The sequence below is a fragment of the Agelaius tricolor genome, unplaced genomic scaffold (assembly GCF_023055355.1).
Source record: "Agelaius tricolor isolate 1412-34295 unplaced genomic scaffold, bAgeTri1.0.p SCAF_15, whole genome shotgun sequence".
NCBI lineage: Eukaryota > Metazoa > Chordata > Aves > Passeriformes > Icteridae > Agelaius > Agelaius tricolor.
Window position 1 is genome coordinate 11019670 of NW_027269275.1, and position 24076 is coordinate 11043745.

The 24076-nt window shown below is 35.2% G+C and overlaps 1 long non-coding RNA gene across 10 annotated transcripts in view; it reads right to left on the reverse strand.

Annotated features, from left to right (window-relative positions):
- Positions 1-1659: 1659 nt before the first annotated feature.
- LOC139596276 (uncharacterized) overlaps positions 1660-24076 on the reverse strand; it is a 50417-nt gene continuing 28000 nt past the window's right edge. For 2 of the 10 annotated variants that reach the window (XR_011681295.1, XR_011681286.1), the window contains 4 exons: positions 9350-9502; positions 8588-8705; positions 6199-6355; positions 1660-5211 (listed from right to left, as the gene is read on the reverse strand). This is a non-coding gene — a long non-coding RNA (uncharacterized lncRNA). The other 8 variants (XR_011681289.1, XR_011681287.1, XR_011681290.1 and 5 more) reach the window with 8 other exon arrangements.

Here is a 24076-nt window from a genome sequence, read left to right on the forward strand (position 1 = left end):
CTCCAGCAGTCAGGGCTGCCCATAACACTGCTGTAGGATCCACAGAGAGCTGCACAGGGCCCTGGTACAGGCCCCTGTCATATCTGATGTTGTGGGTGGAAATATAATCCCACAGAACTTTCACAAATGTCTGCAAAAAGCTCTGTTTCTACAGACTTTGAGTCAATCACTGTAAATTCCATTCTAAAATAAATGACAAGTTACACTGACTTGTGTATAGATAGGCCTGCCAATATATATTGTTGCTGAGGTTATATCTACTGCATTGTGATGCACAACTGGTTCTGTTTTATAAATAGATCCATTTTTGTGCATTTCATCCAAGATGTAAATTATACCACTGACAATACCAACTGGAAAGTTTCCAAATGGGTCTGATTTTGGTATACTAAAATAACTGCTTATTACAGAGGAAAGGTTGAGGAATATTTTCAAAATGTGGATTTTCTGTAAAGATTTTCTGATGTTTTCTTAAGTTTGCTGTGTTCTCTTTATTGTTTGTGTACTTCATGTTTGGAATCAGATGCTGATTGGTGTCTCCTTCTTTCATTTCTCTGGGAAAATTGCCCTGTATATGGTAGAACATCTTCTGCTTTTCATTATCATTGAAGGCAAAGACTATCAGCTACTGTAGCTGTTTATACTTATGAGTAGGTAATCAGAATAATCACTGGTTGATAACAGTTTTTCAAGAAAAAGAAACTTCAGTTTATTGATTTTGTTGTTGTTGTTGTTGTAGTAATAGAAAGACCTCATTTTTTCCAATAGTTTTTCAATGACACTTCAGTTCTTGCTGCTTGAATATGTAGGAAATTATTTTGCATGCAACAAGGATGACATTTTGTCTAACTAGGAAATAGATTATTTTCCGAATCCACAAACAAATCATTGCCAGATCATGCTCAAGACCTGTCTAGCACAGTTGCAGATATTGGATTACTGAAGTAAGCCATATTTTGACACCAGCAGTGGTCAGTGGGTGATGTTAGACCCCATTGCTGCCTCCAGCCTGGCCTGGAAACCAGCTCAGGAAAGGGCACCCAGACAGAAACTGCTCCCTGAGCCCAGACTGGAGACCCCCAACCCTGCAGAGCCTGGAATAGAGACCTGGGGTCCCCTAAGCCTGAATGATCCTATCCTGACATAACATTGTGACAGAACTACTGCTACTGAGACCCATAGGCATTTCTGTTTAGAGGTTTGTAATTGCTTATTTCCACAGACAAAACATCCTCAGCTGGTGCCTGATCATTTACAAGCAGCTCTTGTTGGAGATGAAATTTTCCTAGGAGTTAGACTTTGATGCTGCCAGATGCTGAAAGCTTGAAGTATGATTCAGCAAGGACCTTAAAAATAAGAAAAATCTTTTAAAATGCTTCTAAAACCCACAGATGCATGATTCAAGCTCCTCAGAAGTTGCCTTGTCCCATTTCAAAAGATAGAAAAAGAATTTAAATTTGTCATAAATACCAAAAAGAAACAAAAAGCAAAAAGCAGTACACATTGGGCTTACTGTGCCAAAAGCAAATTCTTATCATGTGCATACTAAGGTACTAACCTGAACTCATATTCTGCAATTAATTTCATACCATTTCTTCCAGTATCACTTGCAGGATCTAGTCTAATTGCTAAAAGCTATAACATAAACAGTAACATGGGTGAAATTGTATAAAAATATTTATTATCTTTTGCAGTATCTCAAAAAAAGGATGGATAAGTCACTGTGCCTGTAATTAAAACATGTAGTACTTCTCTGGCTCTGAAATTTGAAATATGGTTTGTAGCACACTTTTAAACCTGCATTTTACTATTTCTCAGTTCCAACACAAAACAAAAAAAATTAAATTTAGCAGCTAATATTTAGTCTTGATATGTTTGGAGACTTCTTGAACTATGATAATGTCTCACTATGCCTTGAACTAATAAGAAGCATTTTAAAACTTTTACTGTTAACTTTAATATTGATATACAAAACAAGTAATAAATTTTGTTATGTTATATCTACTCTTATATAATGAGATAAGCTTTGACTTACTCTACAGCAAGACTGATGGACTTCACAGAGCTGTTACCTGGTTCATGATGTATTTATTCTTACAACTTCTGTTCCTAGGTTAAGGTTATAAAAGGTTAAAAGCAACATTTAAAACAGATAAAGTTTATTTCAGCTAAAAAAGTTTCCATCTTGATCGACATTCCTGGGAACCTGGAGAAGAGCAGTTATCAAATCACACCAGAAGTTATCACAATAAAGCTATAAGCTGTAACAATAAATGGGAAAAGATATAATAACAAAACTGATCATTTGACACTGTCATTTCATCCTGTGCAGAACCACTGTGGTGACCAAGTTACACCAAAGTAAAAATTCATCTATTCCACAAAAATGAATGTTATTGAGTAACATTTTAAAGCATGGTAGTACCCAGCTTTAATATGGCTCCTTTGTACCTTAGCTTAGAGATTACATACATGCATGTTTTCTTCAAGCTATTCATTGCTAAACTCTAGACAAAATAGTACTGGGTTACATCTTCCACTTTCCCTGCACAGTGTAGCATTTAGAATTAAGATTTAAGAGCATTTTGGAAATACAGACTACTTAATGCAAGAACAAAACTTTCTGGTATGATCATATGTTTATGTTGCATAAGATAATACAATCCATCTGCTGGGAAAATCCTTGCTGAATATTATATCTGTTTTAGCAATAAACATGAATAGAAATCAGGATTATTTTCTTAAAATCTGAAACTGAGTAACAGTGAGCCTTATGAAGAAATATGTCTAGGAACCTGAGGCAAATTATAGATGTTAATGTTGGAGTCACTGAGAGCAGTTAACACAATGTAACCAAATGTCAACTGGAATATTTTGCAGTAACTTACTGAAGAGATCTGTGTTTAATGAATATATGAACTCTTGGTTTCTAACTTTCCAACTTCAGATGGCGAAGATTAAGTGTTAAGGGTGTTACTGTAAATGTTTAAGTGAGATGAACATCACTGATTTTCTAATTTTACCACATGGTTTATTTCAGAAGAAAACAAGCACCAGTTAACATAGTTCTCCTGCAAGTCAGTAAACAGTCACACACAAAACTCAATACAATTTGCTTCTTTGTTTATGTGCAGGATATTTAGTTTGGTTTGCAAAGTATTAGAAGAATAATAAGAACCTCCTGACAGAATACCACAACTAAATTTCTAAAAAGCCACTCAGTTAATCTCAGTGTTGAATCTGGCTGTTTCAAATTATTGTAATGTATAATAACAGTCTTATTGACAATATGGATGCACAGAGCCAAAAAAAGCTAGAAAGAGTGGCCAAAATGATGAACTAAGTGCCAGCCCAAACGACAACAAACATATGGCCATTAACTGAGGAATGGAGGGGTTTAGGAATGCAGCTGTCTGTGGTCTCCTAAAGTTCCAGAGGAATGAAACGCTGTGAGCATTGGCAAAGCCTGGATGAGAAGCCCTCCTGAAGATGGTAAGCCCTAAAATGGAGTCAACCAGCAGACATGCTGGAATTCAGAGATTTCTGTGGTAAGAGTATATTCATTCCACTGGCCTCATAATGTACATCAACAAATTAATATTGTATGGATGTCATTTCAAAGCCTACTGAAGACGAAGAGCCATTACTGAAGGCATTAGAGCACAGATGGTTCAAACTATATGCAGATATTCATACTTGCATTTCTGCATTATAGCAGGGGTTTTTTTTCTGTTGAACTGTAATGAATTGTCTCATAATCTATTCCATCTTCTTGCCATTAGCAGGCTTTGAATGTTCACAAATAGGAGCAAAGAACTCATTTTCCAGAGCTTTAATCACACAAAGAGGGAATGCCTAATTCTCTAAATGAAATGGTCTGTGATCACTGAAGCAGAGATTTAATATATCACGGCAAATTAGGTAGATTTTAATAAATTACTTATCTCTCTGAATACTTTACATATGCTTATGAAGAAACATAGCCTGTTTGCAAACAGTGGAAATCCACAGTCTATAAAATCCTTTGAAGAAAATGACAAATAAAAAAGTAAATTAAAAAATGAAATGTATTATATCCTCGTTCTCAAGAGACAATCCTTTTGCAGCATTGATTCACAGCTCCATTAAAAATATCAATTAAACCCTTCACTGAGATTGGTTAAAAGCTGTAAAATTAACTTTCCACACTAGACAGTAGTTATTCAGATACAACAATTTATTGTATATGTTTGATGTAAGTTCTAAAAGTGACAAAACCCAAATGAAAACAGTTGCCCATCCCTAAAGCCCAAAGTAGGTGAAGCAAAATCCGACAGTCTATGGCTTCTTTTTGTGCTTTGACAGATGTTGGCTGCAAGTAAATCATCTCCTGCACAGAAAATGATTGTGCCTGCCCTCCCCCTACTTCAAATTATGGTAACCATAAACAGCTGATTATAATGTTAGTAGAAGGGTAAAAGTTATTTAAAAAAAGGGTGCAGTAATTTAATAAGTCCTGCAACTAGCCTAATTTTTTATATTTAATTGATAGGAACTGCATGCATCAAAGAAAACACATACTGAGATTTAATGTGCATAAAATGGATATTAGCATTTTAAAGAGGCAGATTAACACATTAATCCAAGTAATTTTCATATATTGCTTTTAATAAAATCTTCACAGTATAAAATTCTTAATGAGGCTAATCACAGGCATTCCATTTAACGGGGTGATTAGGGATAACATAAAAGTATTTTTAATCAGTTTTCTAAGGCTTATGGTTTTTTTATTAAAAATTAAAATTTTGACTTGCATTTTTATTACTTCTTTATGTTGGAAAAAATCTTAAAAATGCAAATAAAGCACGTCGTTCAATCATGTAGGTATTAATTATTTACAAGGTGTTGTCCATTGTGGAGATATTCTTAGCCTTAGGGGGGAAATATAAAAACAAACAGACTGAAAAGTATACAAAACTTTACAACTACAAATCAAGCGTCCTTTTCCTATAAATTATACATTAAATATACTGTAGGAATTACAAAGATCTCATCTTTGATGCACTATCAAGCATGTATTTACACTGGGAGAAGGCTCTTGTGTAGGCAAACTTCCTTTCATGCCTCGCAGTCATCTTTGCATTCCCCTCTCGGCTGAGGGCAGCGCATGCAGGGCTTCCACTGCTCCTTTGAGCCTTCCAATTACTGCACTGTCATCTTGTGAATCAAAAGCTAGAGAGGAAACATTACCAAACAGCATTAGCAATTTCGTTTAAGGTTTCACTTTTGTCCTGATAATCTTCCGTAGCGTTTGGACAGATTAAAAGGCTCCTAGTGTATGTTTAAAAAAAAAAAAGGGAGAGGTAAATAAATAATAAAGAAAGCTTACTTTTCAGGTACTCAGCCTACTGGAAACTGAGCACTCTAAGAACTAGAATGTACATCAAAGAAAGTATCAGGGCTGGAATTAACTCTGAAATAAAGAACACTATTGTATAATAATTGCGTGCATAAATTAGTAAGTTTTCACAATGTGGAAATAGAGGTGTTCCAAGCTATACTGAAAACATATATGCATAGTCAGAAATCATTTTAAGTAAAAAAAATATACTAATTAATGTATTTTCTCTACTGTGTGTATGATGGGTCCAAGTCAGCCTGGACAATTATTAGTATTTAAATAGCAAGTTGTTCTTTACAGTTTGTGCAATAAAAAACTATTTAAATTCAAAGCTACTGCAAAAGAGTGAAGTATGAGCAAAGATGATAATTCCCCTAGACTAAACTAAGTACCTTCATCTTTGTGTATGTGGGTTTTAAAGCAGTATTTAAAATTTCTGTTACAGAAATTAGCTGACATGATTTAAAATTGCACTCTTTCACAATATCTAAGTAAGCCCAGAGGGCCAGAGTCTCTGCTGCTGTGATTAAAACATGCTGCTAAGTCAAAAATGAGGCTCTTTCCCAGTCCTGCACAAAAAGCACTGAGGCTGCCTAACATGACTCTAGAAGGAATTTGAATAAAAACAAATAATCTTGACAGCATATCTTTTCAAAGCAAATTACACAGCCGACAAATAGCAAGGTTATGCATTTAATAATTAGGATAAGTACTCTAGGATATGCAATGATGCTTCATGTTGCAACTTCTAGGCTGCTGGGATAACTCAGAAGAGGTTTGGAGAATGGAAAACACAGGATAAACCTTCCATCACTTACCCTGTTGTAGACCTAATATTGGACAGCTTGGATGCTACTCTAGAGATCCAAAGCATTTTGTAGACTCTTGAACAAATCACTCAGTGAACTGTCAACTTCAGAGCAGACTTCAGAGGACAGTACTTTACTGTACTTTACTGTAAGAACAGCAGGATACCTATAATAAATGATATCAGAACATTAACTCTATTTTATCACTTTTCATATTGTCATATCATCTCTAAGACTTATTGTTAGATGTCTTGACTATAAAGTCTCTTTTTTATCCATCCTCTTGCTTAGTCATGCACTTAGTTACTTCAAATTTCATGGAGGCCACTTCCACACTACCAGCAATGAAAGGAACAAGATATGAAAAAGATCCATGCTTGCAGTCCTCAAATAGAGTGAATGAAGCTCAGGGTACCTGAGAATGACAAAATCTTCATGTGGTATTTTTTTGTGTCTAAGTTTATTTTTTTTCCCTCAAAACAATATCCATCTCAGAGAAAATCTACATATTACTCAGGAATTCTATTTATCTATTTAACATTTAATTGAAGTTGATGTTCAGATCTTGACAACAGATCCTTTTTCAATAAATTTGTCTAAGAAAATACAGTAAATGCTCTTCTGCCATGATCTGACACATATCAATGCAAAGTTCAATTCAATTCTCCGAAATTTCTAAATTTTCAGAAAATATGCAGTTAAACATGTTATGGATTCAACAGAGAAACATAACTGCACAGCATCTGCAGGGAAGGGCAGAAGTGTGGCTAAGAAAAAGAATAAAAGTATTTTTAGCTTTTACTATGACTTTAATAGATATAATGCATATACAGTAAAAATAAGTTCAAATATTTTATGATTAGGGGAAGAAATGCTCCTCAGTATTGAAATAGCTGTCATTACATAATGATGATTAGCTTTTGACAGAACAATGACTAGTAACAAAAACCAGTCCTTCCTGTCATAATCATTCTCTCAGATGATTAGGAGTTTTAAGAGTTTTGTGAGATGGTAAAAACTTATATATATATCACTAATAAATCTTATCAAATAGGAATTATGACAATGGGAATTATGGCCCTAAAATACAGAACAAAAACAATCTCTCAGTGAGAGACTACAAAATACCTTTTTGGAGGAGATGTGCTTTTGTACAACTACTTGGAGAAAAATTATCAGTGCAGAAAAGCTGAAGTGTTCAGCCACATTTTAAAGTGCATCAAATCCATGTGTTATTGTTCCAGGGTGTGGAGATTTGATTCTTTGCATTTTCCTTATCGTGTTCCTGAAACTTTGCGTATTTATTCTCTTCTTTGAGTATTTTAGCAACTGCACGGATGCAAATCATGCATGATAATGGAAATGGTAAGAAAACCTGTTTCTTTCCCTCAATACTCAGCTCAATACATAGCTGAGTAATTTCCCCCAACAGCAGAAGCAGCAAAGTCACACTGGCCTGGCATTCCAGCAGGGCAAACTGAATTCCTGCTCTGCAAAGGGCACCTTGTGTGCACTGGGTGCAGGCTTGGAGCTGCTTCATGCACCCACAGAGGGATTGCTTTATCACAAAGATACTCTCAGCTCCTTCCCTGAGCTTCACCACAACAGGAGAGAGGATTGAAATGAAGAGGGAGGAGAGAAATGCACCATTGGTGATGATGACTCTGCTACCACAGGCAACAGGAAACCCTAAGCAAGGAGAATATTTTCCTTCACCGTCTGTGAGAGGACTGAGTAACCTTCTCCAGCCTTCCTATGAGCACTGAAAAACCACCCAACACTAAAAAACACACAAGGGAAGATTCCAGAGCTCCTACTCAGCTCACCTTGCGTTGGGAAGCCACAGGGAAGGGCTGGCCACAGGCTGTTCCAGAGGGGTGCTCAGGATAAAGTGACCCCCAACCAACCCCCAGTATTACCCTCACCCTGTCTCAGATACTCTTTGGTGTGGAGGACACAAAACCCTGCACTACACTGGGCGTTATACTGCAACTTTAAATAAGATACAGACATCAGCAATACAGAATTACTGACATTTTAATACATATATATGTAGATATATATTTATTGTCCTTTTACAATGAAGTATATTGTACAAAATAGAGAATTACAGGAAGCAGACATGTCCTTAAAGTTCTTAGGTTTTATGAACCAATTACCATGAGCTTGGGATGCTGTTTGGTTTTGGTTTTTTAAAGCATATTTTAAGGAATGACAGTAATAGTTTCTGCAGACTTTTGCAAATAAATGTGGAAACCTTCAGTTAATAGAAAAGAATTTCTTCTTGACACTATGTCAAACAATTACTTTCACAGTAAATCTTGAAGAGAAAAGTAGAAATTCAACAAATCATTTTTAAGTTACAAAAGTTTACAAGAAATTGGTCTCTAATACTCACCACCAATGTCTTGTTCAATGGTATTTCTTTGCTTCTGAAATATATTTTTCAAACAGATTCAGCAAAATCAGTATCTTCACATTCAAGTTCTGCTCATCTTCTGAGGTATCACTGAGCACTGTAAATTTTAGTGTAAACAAAAAAAATGCATTCAAAAGGGATTAAAAATCAACTCTAAAAACCAGAAAAAAGGCAAAACTGCATTCTGTTTTTTATTCTTCTACTACATAAGCAAGAACTCTTTATCAATTAAATTCAACATTTTCCATGACAAGAATAGTCCAAGACCCTCTCTTTTAAATCTCCCCTTCTTCTTCAGCATTATTTAGCATTAGTAGAAGGATGGGGAAGTTGTAGCCATAGATCCACAGGCTTACAGAAATGTTTCATTTTTGTTCCCCCTCCCACCACCCCATGGCACAATTGTTTATTTGGCTATACAAACAACTACACAAAATATATGCTTTTCTTCTGTGAACTTAAATTACACCCATTGCCTCCAAGCATGGTTTTCCTTTCAAACACACAATTCCAGTATTGTGTTGGAGCTGGCTTGAGTTAGTGGCTTGTGCCGGGGCCAAAAACACCGAGACTGACAAAATGACAGGAATTTAGAGCTAACATTTGGTATGTCTTGGCAACATTGGTCAAACTGGGAATGTTTGTGAGCTTTACAACCTAAAAATGTTACAATAGGCGTAATTTCAAAGGGGTTAGCGTCAAGTTACGTTACATCCAAGGTTACAGGAAAGGATATCTTACACAAAATATGAACACATGAATAAAGCTATGGATAGTGTTACTCTCCATATTTCTCTCTGGGATCCCAGGCTTTCTCTCGAGCTGATTTCCACATTTCTTTTCTGTAATACCCAGGTATAGGTAACACACTTCCTTGTAGGAATTCCAAACCTACTGAATAGGAAAAAATTTTAGCATCTTGTTGAAAAGCACCATGTGAGAAGATAATTTCTAGACAGTGCAAGAAAAAAATAGAGAACTAAATGAAACTTGTTTTTCAAAAGAAAAGTGAAAAAACCAGTAAGTGCTTTAAGTTTAAAACATGTTTTACTATGAAAGCCTGAATGATTATTTATTTTTGTTTTTAGAACAACACTTAAAGGCATTATCACAGCAGGTAATTTAGAGCAACTGGACAGAAGCTCTTATATATGCAAATTTGATCCAATTTTTTTTATTCCAGAGAACAGAGTTTTTAAGCAGCAAGTAGAAAACTTTGTGCATGAATTCAGTGTATTAATGTGAAGCTTACACCCTACACATGCCCTGTTCTATAACATGGAGGCATAGACTTTGTTACTTTGGGGAACAATGACTTCATATAGTCTGTTCCTTGGAATAACAATCATTTCCCACCAAGAAATGATGCACCTGTCAGGATCAGCCTGGAAACCTCTTGCATAAAGCTGTTCACTCTTGTTATCACAGCAGGGTGACTGTTAGAAGAATGGATTCCTCCATTCTCCACATGTGTCTCTGCTGACACTTGTCAGAAGAGCACAGACTCTACCTCCAGGTCTCAGCACTTGTGAGGAATCAGGCAAGGCTCACTACACAACTGAAATTTCTGCACTCTTAAAATGCTGAAAGGCAGCACTGGAAGAAATAAATAACTGTGACACAGTTACAAAAAGTTACATGGATGGCCAGAAATGTGTCCTGTTAACTGATTAAGAGACTTGAACATGTAAGTAGATAATGATGGGGTTCAGATGCTGAAATAATAATTCTGTATCCTGTTTTTATTCCAAAGTTTTACAAATATTAGCAAGTGTGTCTTCCTAAAATTAACAAGGAATTTGAATCCCCAATATACAGAAAAAGAAACAAAATAAAAAGGCTACCCATGTCACACAATACAGGTATAAGAAAAGCAAATATTCTGACAAAAATCTCCATATTTATGACAGAGACAACGACTGTCTGAAAACATAAAGCAAATATGCTTGTCAAAATAGGAGAACCATCTTTGTGGTTTGCAACAATTACTAACCTTAAAAGGATTTCAAACAGTGTCCTACTACCTCATGCTTATGTATTTTACATTTTATATCATTCTATTTAACAGCATTTTTTCCTTGATTTTTTTGATACTGATTATTTTTGCATTTTCTGCAACTAAAGCCATTAATTCAAACATGGAACCAAAATTAACATTTCTAATAAACTTCTAAAATGATTCCATGCCAATAAATGAAATTGAAAGCAGAGAAAAATCAACTTTATTTTGAAATCTTATATTAATGAAGAGTGAATTCCAATCCAAACAAATTTTAGACTGGATGCTAAGAAAAAATCATTCACTGAAAGAGTTGTCAAGCCCTGGAACAGGCTGCTCAGGGAACTGGTGGAGTCACTATCCCTGGAGATATTTAGAAGTGCATTGCTGGGTTAACAGTTGAACTCAATGACCTGAAAGTTCTTCTCCAACCTAAATAGGACTCTAAAAAATATGTATTTTCCATATAAATTCAAACTAGCATTTATTTATTTGTAAGCATAAACTAAAAGTGTATAAAGCTGCAAAATGCATTATTTTCAAGGTCAAATTGGTTCAGTTTCAACTACAGAATTAGCCTATAGTTGCAACTTTGGCTTAGCAAAAATTTTATGTATTATAATAGTATATCTTTTTTAAGAGCTATTCATTAAAGTGATTCTTCTTTTAGAAGACAAAAATAGCATGTGATTTATCCATTTATTTATGTTCTAATATGGATCTAATCATTATGAGTATCATTTCCAGCAACATTCATTGTGACAGGAAAAAAAAAATTAATACACTACTTAATAGACATAATACACTGCCTATGCTGCTCTAATTTGGCCTAGCACAAACACCAATAAAGTGTCAGGCTAAACCATCTGCAGGCAATTTTCAATGATATTTATATCCTTGATAATTTGGTTTCCTGAGCTTTAAAGCATTAGTTTAGTTCAGTTCCTGTTTCAGCTGAAAAAGCTCTGATACTAGTTTGTAAGGCTCGTGATAGAAAACACGTGTTGGAGATATAACTAGGCCAGGTCTAAAATGCACAGAGTTGGAAACTTTGGCTGTATGGGCACAATCTTTCCATAAATTTTCTTTCTTGGTGGTCCTCGTGCTAGGATCAAGTGGGGAGCTGGGCTACTGATGAACTTCCTGTCTTCCTATTTAGTCAGTGCAGAACTGAAATTGCCCCACGAGCCAGGGCAGACACAGCAATGATTGCAGAGAACAACCCACAGGGACAGCACCAGGGCAGCAGCACCTGGGGATGAACCCACAGGAACAGCAGCACCTGGGGATGAACCCACAGGGACAGCAGCTCCTGGGGATGAACCCACAGGGACAGCAGCACCTGGGGATGAACCCACAGGGACAGCAGCACCTGGGGATGAACCCACAGGGACAGCAGCACCTGGGGATGAACCCACAGGGACAGCACCAGGGCAGCAGCACCAGGGGATGAACCCACAGGGACAGCAGCACCTGGGGATGAACCCTTCAGTTCAGAGAAAAAGCTCACTGCTGTAATCTTACCTTACCTTCACCTTAGGCCTGTAAAATAATTATTAGAAAATCCAAGTATTTAGAGGAGAAATTGCAGCACACTGACTAGCTATTTTTGCTGTGCCTAATTTATTCTTCAGGGGAAAAAAAAAGGAAAAAAAAAAGGAGTATTTTATCCTCAATATTGTCAAATTTTAGTAGAACATTATCCACTTTCCTATTCTATATGGTAGAATTAGTCATCTGCTTGCTTATTAAGCATTTTTTTTTAAAACTCCAGACCTAAGAATTGTTTTGGTATGATATTTCCATCCCAACAAATAATCATTTCATGGTGTTCCCTGCTCCATTCCAGTAAAACCTGTTTTCTGGCCAAGACATGAAACTCAGATCTCGAAATGAAATGAAGAGAGATCACTCCTTCTTACTGTGGAGTGAATCAGTGATTTGTGAATAAATACATATTTAAAAGATTTACAAGTAACTCCAATATGTCAAATACAATCAGCATGTATCCTATTCTTTCTCAAATCAAATGAATCTTTAAATTAGTGATTATTCCATTTTAATGATTGACCTTCAAGAGAAAATGTAATCAAAGGATGTAATTCATTCTGTATAAGTAATGTACATACTATCACAATCAAAAAAAACAGAATATGAACAAATTTATTATTATTATTAAATTGGACAAGAATAATTTATATTCTTTCTCATATGTATTCACATAATACCTGCCTACTGATTGATTTATCTATCTATTTATTTATTTCTGGAAATTCTCAGGCCAAGGAACACTTCCTACACCTCTTAGACTCTTAGTAGTATCCTGAATTCAGAAAACAACAAATGTACTACACTACACTGGGCAGATATGTGCTTTTCAGATTCATTAGTGATAGAACAATGGTGCTAGGTTTTCTCTTTTGTGGGGCAGATTGGTTAAAAACAAACCAACGAAACAAACAAACTCCCAAACCAAACCCCAAACCACAGCACTAAGGCAGCATTAGGTGAGGTTGCTGTATTCCATGAGCAATTGTCCCATAAGAATGCAGTTATCATTTCTAGCTGAAGCATTTTTTTTCTAGTTAGTTAGTTAGAATTAACTCCTCAGTCCAGCCTCTCAAGAGAGACAAACCACAAGGTGAACCACAAGCATTATTTACTAAGACCTATACCAGAGTTTTCCAGCACTAACATGTACTTGCCAATGTGTAGATCTGGCTTTAGAACAGACCTGAGACCTCTTTCTGCACAATGATCTGCCTTAACCACATTTATCACTGCAGAGCAAATCAGAATTACTATTAGTATCAAATGGTTTTCACCTTTAGGAGCACGAGGAAAAGAACAAAGAAAAATAAACATTTCTTTCTTTTTTCCTAAGGAAAAGCAACAATGGTAGAATCAAATTTGAAAGGTCATGTGATCTAATGGTGTGTCACTGGCAGGTTTATGTGCACGCTGTCAAAAAAGATACAAGCAGCATCTAAGCATGCCACATAGCTGTCACTTTCTGTTAATGGCAATAGCACTCATGATTTTAAAAGCCAGTGGTCTTTATTGCTTTGTATTTGAAGTGATTTACTGCATTTTCTTCCACTGAGGAAGCCAGTGATAATGATAATATATGGCAGAGTGCTTGTCCTTTTTGACAGCCTCAGTAATTTAATCCTCCTTTCCTGCCACAATATTTCAATAAGAGAAACCTCTAGACCAATGGACTGGAGAAAATCCACAGCCTGGGGAGTGTGAGTGAGTGCTCTGAAAGCTTTTCATTGTTTTAATTTAAAATACAAACACAAGGATCAGCTTTTAATTTTTGTACTATTAATATGACCTAGAGTGAAAGTTAGCCTTGGTTTGGAAAACACACTAGAAGAATGAGAAGCAGGGTTTTAAGAAATTCTTTAAGAAGTTTTTGGGTATCTTATATTAGAGAAAGTAGCTACTTGCCTGCAAATGATATCAGTCTGCAAATATCAGCAAAATACTGTGAAAGATTATAAAGACTAAAAAGGTTTTACAGGATTTTTTAAAAAATTAAATGAAGAAGTGAAACTGAAAGGGTTTTGCTAGGATAGAACTAGAATGAATATAGCCCCCTAAGAATCAAACATAGCTCTTCAGAAGAGTTTTCACTTGTTTTTGAGGGGAGAAGGTGAACCTAGAAATTAGTCTGTCATTAAACTCCAACATTTTTAATATTCACTTTCTTCTAGTTACTCTGCCACTGTACCCACAGCAATTCTTTTTGACTCTCCACCTCACAGTAAGGTTTCCTCCTCCCCTGTGCAGACAGAAATCTTTAACATATCTCATACTGTCTTTTGCTACCCAAAATAAACTTATTTGTATGAACAGAAAGTATCAGCTCTGCTATGGAGAGCATTGGAATACAGCAATATGAGGACATGAGAAGGCCTCAGTTCCTGTAGAGGGTTTATTGAAGGACACATCTCTATTAGTCCTAGGGAGCCCCTTTCCCAGAGCCGGTGATTTCTCAGTTTTCCCCACAGCTGGAGCCCAGCCTGTACATGGCAGTACATGTACAGAAGTGCAGTTAGGAATGGGTGAGGAATGGGCTCCTAGCACAAACAGCCAGGCCAGTGCCTGAGTTGCTGTCATTCAACCAAAGGAATCTGCAATTCGCCACCTTTTTCTCTACTAACAGAAAGCAAAGCACTGGCAACTCTGACTTTGTATCCTTAGTTTCCACTCACAATTTCTTACTTTCTAAGGTTATGAGAAGCTGTTTTTGTCATCTGCTGTTCTTTTGGACATGTGGATGGCTTTCCACATGTGCTACTGTCATGGCCAAGTGCTCCTAAGGCCACCACAGGAAGTGATGGGGAGGCAGCAGGGAGACAGATGGACAGCCAGAGAACTTCAAAGGAAATGCCACATCAACAGATCCTTCCCTTTCCCATAAGCATCCCAAATGGAATTTCCTAAGTTTACTAATACTGTATCTAAAACAATTTTAAATGCAAATTATTAACAAACCTAAAGAGTTCAAACTCATTTCACTCAATGGAAAAATTCAGACTAGTAAGTAATACATTCAGCACAAGAAGTTCATTCAAGTCTGGGGAAAATGATTAACCAGAGTGAAAATATATTTTTAGATCCTGATGAATAACATGTTTTCATAGCACCCCTTAGTACTGCCTGAACTTAGAAGCATTAACATTGCTGCAAGGAATGGAACATCTCATATTTCGATCCAATTAATTGCAAAAATGATTCAAAATTAACTCATGACAGTTTGACTCTAAAATTACAATTCTAAAGTTAGTCCTAAAGAAGTACTAAAAGCTGAAAACTACAATGACCCTGGAACCTTGTTAGAAATCTCTGCAGTTCAAAATATTGCTCTTCTGCTATAGTTCACTTTTTTCATAGTTCACATTCTAATACAACTGAACAACTGCATGATGAAGCAGATTTTTCATCAAATGAAGAAAAAAATGCTCCACATTATTGTAGAAAAGGAATAAACAGACAGAATTATAACACTTTTTTCTGATGCAGAGCCTTAATGTTTGAAGAATCCACTTTCAGAATAAGGATCTTCAGCAGTTTATTTTTAATAAAAAGTACATCCCATCTTTCCCACACCTCTCCTCTCTACTTCCACTTGTACTTCAAATTGTTTAAATAGTCACATTTCTAAGAGAGAAAAGTTTTTGCTTCCCAATTAGATTTCATATAAGACCTTTGCCAGGTTTCATAAGTCTTCCTTCTATTTCTGCTGTCTGTTCTCTAGCACCACAGTATAATTTGGCAATTTTCATTGAATGTATGGGCCTGTAGTGTTTGGAGGCATTCTTAGATATTCTAATGACTCTTTTCAGTGGTAGCAATGACAACAGCTCCTCTCAGTCACTCTGGTCATCAGGAGGCACCACACAATGTCAAGGGCAATCAAGAGGTTTGCACCATGATCCTAAACCATCTAAACTTCCTGTCTAAACTCCCCCATACAAGTTTCCATTCCAAGACTCTGGAAGAAAGAAAATGATCTTTTAACCATTCTCAGTGAAAGAGTCATAGTTGAAAAACCCCAATTAATGCCAAGTTACATGCTTGAACCACCTGTGAAAATGGAAATTCATGGGATCTTGTATGTCCAGATTACTGAACTCTACTGTATTGTTTTTCAACAAAGTTCTGTTCATTTTCTCTATCACACATGCCAAACAATGACAGTGAAGAATGTGCAAATAGTATGGGAAAAAGTTCAAATGTTTTTAAAGCAATGAATCTCATGAAGCCTTCTGTAACAGTTAAGATGTTTTTAAAACAGGCAATCTGTTCCAGTTATAGATAGTATAAAATGCTTTATTTATTAGAAGAATTAGTGATTTTTTAGATTACTTATGGACTTACTCTGATTTTCTCCATGCAAAAGTCTAAAAGACTATTAGTTTCCTTGTAAGCTCAAAGTAAATTTTGTTCTACCCATGCAAATCTCGTTTTTATTAAAGAAAATATTCAATTAACCTCAAATATTCAGCATGCTCAAATCTAATTAGACATGAATAAGAGATGCAGCAAAGCTATAGTAAACACACATGCAGATTTCATTACTATTATCTTACTGGCTTCTCAACTGGTATTATCAAAAAGCAGACTCATTAGGTTTTTCCCCCTATACACAAAGCTAATCTTGAGTAGAAATTAGACACCCAATTATCTAAGCAAACCTCCACAAATAACAACCACATTAGTATAATGCTGCAGAATACAGTCCTGAAGCAATTAAGGCCAAACCCCACCTTTTAATATTGATTTGTTGGGATATTTTGAAGTTCAAACAGTTTTATAATCCATCCCCAAGCAGTAAATAGAAAAAGCAATGTTGCACAGACAAGTTATGATTAACAGAAATGATAAAATACAGCACTACTACATTGGAAACCCTTATGAACTACAGTGTCTCCAAAGCATGATGCTATTTTCAAATATCACAGCTTGAAATATATTGAAGTTTCATAATCACCTCTTAAAACTCTGAAATTTTATTTTGTATTCATCACATCTTTCTTGTATTTTAAGTTAAACTTTGCAGAGTAAGTATCCAAAATACAGCTATGCTTAGACCATAACTAGTATATCCAGAAATCAGAATATTGTGTAAGACTTTTATACCCTCCGAATGTTTGTTATATTCAAAGCAATGATAATGCAAAAAAGCAAGAAAAATGAAAAGCCTTAAGAAGCTTTTATTGAGTTATGGTATTATTTCAACAGGTTTTGAAAAAGATACTCCATTTATGTCAGCCTAACTAGAACATCTGGAGAAGTGCCTACAGAAGCTAACAAGATGAAATTGTCCAGCTCATAAAAAGAGTTTTCCTTCATGCAATATTTTATTTAGCACATGATGCCAGAAATCCCATTTGTCTGCATGGAAGGAAGCCTTGGTGAATTCAGGACTTCACAGAGCTACTGTTTTCTTGGTGGGTTTCTTTTTCTTTCCCAGGGCCCTCAAAGATCCATAGAGTCACAATGGTGGATTGAGACTGAATGCTTTCAGATGTTCATTCATTAGAGTCTAGCATATGCAACATGCAGGATTCAGTATTCTAAGTAAATAACAATTTATTTGTATTAAATACAGTTAAGTAATTTCCCATTAAAAAAAAATTCTAATTAAAGATACACTGAGTATTCACAAGTGATGATCAAGTCCATGACATATTTTCTCTAAATGTATTTCAGTTCTACATGGTTGGATAGAATTTTTTCCTTTTCCTTTGTATCATGTATCAATAGAAAAATTAGTTTGTCGTGCTCTTTCAAAAAAAAAAAAAAAAAGTTGTGTAAAGCCTAATTTTAAAAGGTATGCACTACCAGCATATTTAAATATATTGCAGTTTCAATTTCTTACACAAGCCTACTTTTGTATTTTAGTTTCTACTTAATAATTGCAGCCTGATCTCAGTTCTTAAAAACCAGCAGTAGTATTTTCCAAAAGAGCTGGAAGAATGACAAATACAACAGTACAGAGATAAATGTAAATATAATGTATAGGAAATAGGCTTTGTTGCAGGCATTTTCATAAGACAGTTTTAGGGAAGGAGCACACCTGCCCAGGGATAGGTCCCACTCACCAATTCTGTGGTCACAGTCACTCCTCTGAGCACCTGCTGGCTTTGGAAGTGACAGTGGGGTGTCCTCTGCAGGGAAACTGTTTCACCTGCATTCTACACTCAGCTGCTGCATTCTTTCATCTGATGTAATTCATGACTTTGTAAAACCAAGTGATGTAATTTTAATCCAGACTTTTCAACTTCCTATTTGAAACACAACACAAACCAAAAGAATTATTTTGTGTTTCTTGAAGTGTTAACACAAACCAACCATCCCTGTGAACCACCTGGTAGTTTGTACAATTAACACTGATGGATTGATTGGACATAGACACAGCAAGAACCTAAGCCCCATGGTTTGCAGTTAAGAATATTGTGGCAACAGATGCTGATTGACATTTGATGGTTAAAATATTTTTGCAATCGTCATAGTTTATTGGAGAAGATTAGGTTAAGATTATGTTTATGTACTAATGCTATCTGAACCACTAATTTCAGTTGCCATTATTTTTAGCTACACAGCAGAGTGATCCTGGAACTGCTGGAAACAGTCTCAGTAATATTAGCTACCAAAGTTTTTCAAAGGGAAGAGAATTGTCAGTGCCTACTGCAGACTGCACCCCATTCAATAAAAATCCACCAAGTCACAAAGCTGTCAGGCATATAAAGTACAATTGCATTTATATGGAATTCAACTTCATATACTAAACTTGACTGGTTAAATCAAACATACCTTTAAGAGTTCAAATTAATAATATCATAAAATTAAACACAACTATTCTTCATCAGACCTTTTCTTATTCTCTTTTAAGTAAAATTACATTTTTCTTTTCCTTGTAAAATTGTCTCACACTATACAGTGAGGTCAATGGTATTGTGTACAGATACATTGTAATAAGGTTTCTGTATTTAAGTGTGAATGTCAGACTCAACAGAAAGTCACAAGTACTTCCCTAGGTAATTTAAAGAAAGAAAAGCCACTCTGGTTTCCAAAGTGGAGTATGTAGCTGAGCATTCAAAGAAAACATTCTTCAAAGAGCAAACACAACATGTTGGAGTACAGAAATGTCAAAGAAATTTCTTTTTACTTCTTTCATTTCTTTCAAGTTCATATCTTTATTAAAAATATTTCCCCTATGTGGAAATATTTTGACAATTTTTGATTTTAAACTTAAATCACTTGAAGTATTAATCAGATGCAGAAGACTGGCTTTCTAGATTCAGTGTTCAAACTGCAAGTCAATGCTCTAATTCATTATGGAGATAGCTTACATTTCCCCAAGCAAATTATATGATTAATCAAACTGAAAAGCAGGTGTATCCTATTGTAAAAATATCCATCATATAGAACAATTTCCATTGCTGTCAAGTCCTTTCAATATTTGATGAAGTAATTTTACCCCCTCCTTTCAAAAGACATTTCCTTTTATTATGTATCCTAAGACACTTTAACTAAAAACCCAAATCTGAATATTTCAATAAGGTTGTTTTATTATTCAGTAGATTCATGGAAATTTTACTAGGATGACAGAAAAAATTCCACACCATTCTGTCTCCACTAATACAGGTACATGGCTTCAGCTGGCAATATTACTGGGATTAGCATAGAATGATGAAATATTTAAAAGGAATTTTTTTTTCTAAAATCTAATAAATCAAATGACTGCCAAATGTCATTAAAGTGATGGTCTCTGACTTGAATATGCTTTTCATATTCAAATTTGAAAAGAAGGAGATGAAAGCCTGGAAAGGTTACTCAGTTTCAACTAATAACCTCAAGCACTCTACATTCACATGCATAAAAAATGAAATTGGCTCTATTGTCTAATTTTACTCCAGAAACAACTCTTTTCTTCTTGCACTGAACAGATGTATTAGCATCTGTATTTAAAGGGATATGCTGAGTGGTTTTGTTCACCCCAAAGTATTTAGCAGCTATGTCAGACTAGTTTGTACACAGACAGTAGCTTATGAATCAAGTCCAAATACAATATCCTGTATTATAAAGTGTTCCTTTTACATATCTTAAAATTTGTTTGACATATTTAACACTTGTAATTGCATACAGTAGGCAAAGAATATTACACTTTTTCAAGGCTAGTGGGATAAATTCAGGTATTCTGCTTTCTTACTTAAACTGAAGCAAATGACTGAGCCATACTATTAGAAAATTATAAGAAAAAATAACAAATTATCTTGGAGCTTAACAGTCAAGACTATTTTGAGTCCCAGTTTTATTGATATTAGACGTGAATATAACATATACAAAGCAGAACACAAGCAGATTAGAAAAGATATTTACAAACCAAAAATATAAAACTGCTTTAGAACATAATTAGCTCACGTCATATTTCATCATTAATACAAAACCACTCACATTATAAAGCCATGCTGAAAATATATGTAGCATCCAATATATGATATGAATTCGTTTTTAAACAACCATTTATATTTCTATGATGCAGAGTGAAATATGTTATTTAAATCTATTCCTAAGCTGCTTTTTTTTTAAAGCCTTTTCTTATTTATTAGGTACTGTTCAAATGAACAATGGATAGTTTGTCAACTACTGCCCACAAATAATTCTATTTAATGGGAATAAAATTAGTTTTCACATTTAGCATTTAAAACAAAAGATAATACAAAATTTCACCTAACACAGAGAATAGGTAGATATTGAAGAAGATTAAACACTTTCAAAAATGTCTCAAAGAAATTGGTTCAGTGCTTTCATTTCAGGTTAGCAAAACAAAACATGGGTAAAATACTTAGTCTATGTCAAAATGCTTTGTCTACATTTGATATTGACTCTTTGTAATTAATGCTACCCAAAGCATTTGGAAGAATCACCAAACTCTTTAGGGTAAGTACTAAATACATTGGACATCACATCCAAATTCAAAATCTCAACTTTTCTCGCCTTTCTGATTTCTGAGATTAAAAATCCCTGTTTTAATTCTGTAATTAGTGTTGACTACCATCTTCAGCTGTATATTCCATATTTTGATTTCCTTTTTGGTTACAATAAAAGGCTAACACTTTGATATGAAAAATAGAATTCCAACTGTCTCAAATGCTCAACAACAGTATCCAACAGAAGTGCTTTAAAAAATAACTTTGTCCTTTCTGCACAGAAAAGCTGAGTTGAAAATACCTGGCTTAAAGGACCAACGCTCCTATTTTTTACATCGCTTACATTTTTTACACATATTAGTTTTAACTAATATATTGCCTTGAAAACTCAAAATAAAGGGAACTTCTAAACTGTAAGATCAACTTGAATCCTGTATCTACCAGTGCTCAAAGAAATGCATGCTTTACTCCTTAGCATTGTATATATTTATTTCCAGAGTCCACTTATTCATTTCTATTTCAAGAAAAGAGCATATAAGATAAACTACAAGCTATTCTCCAATAACCACAAGTAATCATCCATTTGCTATCAGTATTTCAATCACTATGAATATTGATTAACAAATATATTACTGAATGAGAAATAATCCTCTTCCTCTATCAAGTGCTGAATTCCTGTGATCATCTTATTAACAATAGAACAGAGCCACAAAAAATGCTATTACAGGAACATCAATGTAATTCAAGTGTACAGAGACACAAACACCACTCATTAAGTAATTATGATTAACAGGGCAACACAGAATCATGTCCACATAAAAATACATATTGCAAATAAATTACTCTAGTCGTGTATGCAGTGACTTTTCATGTGAGGAATAACATGTTCTATTTTTCCCTTTCCCCCACACTGGTGTAGATGTGAGAACAGGAGGAGGGATAAAGAAATGCTCCCTGTTCCTTCTCCACATGGATGGGACTTTATGAAAGTGCATACAGCTCAGACTCTCCCTAAGACCTGGGGCAGAGATCTCTCTCTCCTTGTTGAATGACTCTTGTGGAACTGCATCCCTGCTGAAGGGGAAAGGCACAGAAAATCTTCTCCCAGCATCCCTGTCCTGCCAAGTGCCAGGAGAAGAATGAAATGGCCCAAGATCAGCACCATGACAAGGCTCCATGCAACCCCTTCAGCTCTTGCTGGAATTAAGAACACACTGAATAAAGAGATCTATTTGTGACAATGAAGGGAACTCTGGTTGCTGCCTTTTTATCTGGTGCAGAGTCCAAATTTCATCATTTTTTAGACCAGCATAAATTCATCTTTAATATCTTCTAAGGCATTAATTACTTGCTACAGCTTGAGCCAATGATTAGGTACTGACTCTCTATGCAAATCTGTAATGTACCAGCCATGCACTCTTTCCCTTTCCAAAATAACAACTCCTAAGCAGCTCTAAAGCACCAAAGATTTTAGAAAATAGAAGGCTCTAGAGGGAAATGTGCTTTCCTACCACAACCATGACAACTACGTATCTGATCATGAAGTCACAGTTGCACCTTGCTCATAATAGAACTTTAGATCACTTGCACAGTCCTTGCTTTCTCTTCAGCTCACCTCACACCCTTTCTGAAGAAAAACCATAGAATTGTTCAATGCTTCTCCTCAAGTGGAATTGGTTTTAAAGATTTGGTTTTGCACCTTGCCCATGGCACAGCCACAACTAATAGACTTTAAAGATAAACTGTTTCCAGGGATGAATAATACAAAAATATGAATATATCTGAAACTGTTTGATTGGTGAGATACAAACTTGCATAATTCAGAATTTTATTTTCTCCCCAAGAAGCTGGGAAAACTTCATTAGCAATATTGTTACTGTCCTGAATGAAGGTACACCTACTCCTGCAGACTGTCTCAAAGAGAAAACTTAACTTTTTTTAATGTTTAATCACTCATCTTCGATTGATCCATCAGAAAAAATAAAAACCAACTCTGTCAAATCTCAAAGCCAGTTAGCTACACAGGTACCAAACAGTCACATAATTAAGAAATTCAAATGTTGTGTAAACTTACAACTACCTTTCATTTGAAAGGGAAGCATAATTCTTAAGTTAAAAAGGCATGAAAGGCAGAAAATTCCTTGAGGAAAAAAAGATATTCAGCCTTAAATCTGGCGTTCTACTTAATTTCATATTCTGACTAATTTGTTTTATTTGTTACCTAAAAAATAATAGGCAATGACTTAAGATTCTGTAGTTTTGAATCATTTTAAAAGCTCTGTTTGGTGTTGTTTGGTATTATTTCTCCCTCTTTCGTTTCTTCTATCTCAAAGAATGACTTGCAGTACATGCTTTCAATTACAACTTCAAAGGGTATTTGACAAGGGGTAGATAGAAGTTGTAAGTCCATCATTTCAGCATAGGGTCTACTCAAACTTCTGTCATCTCACACTTTATCAGTTGCAAAACACAGCTTAGGTATTTCCTGGATACTTTAAACTCACTTTTACTTTAGTTTCAGGATTATAGTGACCCCCAGCAAACAACCACCTCAAAGATGGAGAATGGCAAATGGTTCTTTTTAATCTTAGACCAATCAGTACTCCTTGAAAGTACTGACTACAAAGTTTAACAGGTTGCTGTTATCATAGTCTGATAAGATGGTTCTGTTTCATAGATTTTATTTCTTGTTTTATTAAATACGCTGGTGCAGCACTTTTAATTCCCCAATTTCTTACAGAAGAAAAACACAAAGCAACAGAGGTTAGTTCTATACAGGAGTAGGAGAATACAAAGGATTAGGATTTCTGGCATGTTAGAATTGAGCCAACTCAGTAACACAGAGTAATACTAAAACCCTGACATTTAATTCTCTAAATTCAGATTAAATTCACAAAACAAGCCAAGTTGAGAAAAAAAAAATTGAACACTCAAATATCTCCCTGAATTACACTAAAGACATTCAGGTCCTGCAGAAAATAAGTGTAAAGAGGAATCATATCAGCCAAAATTTAAAACTGC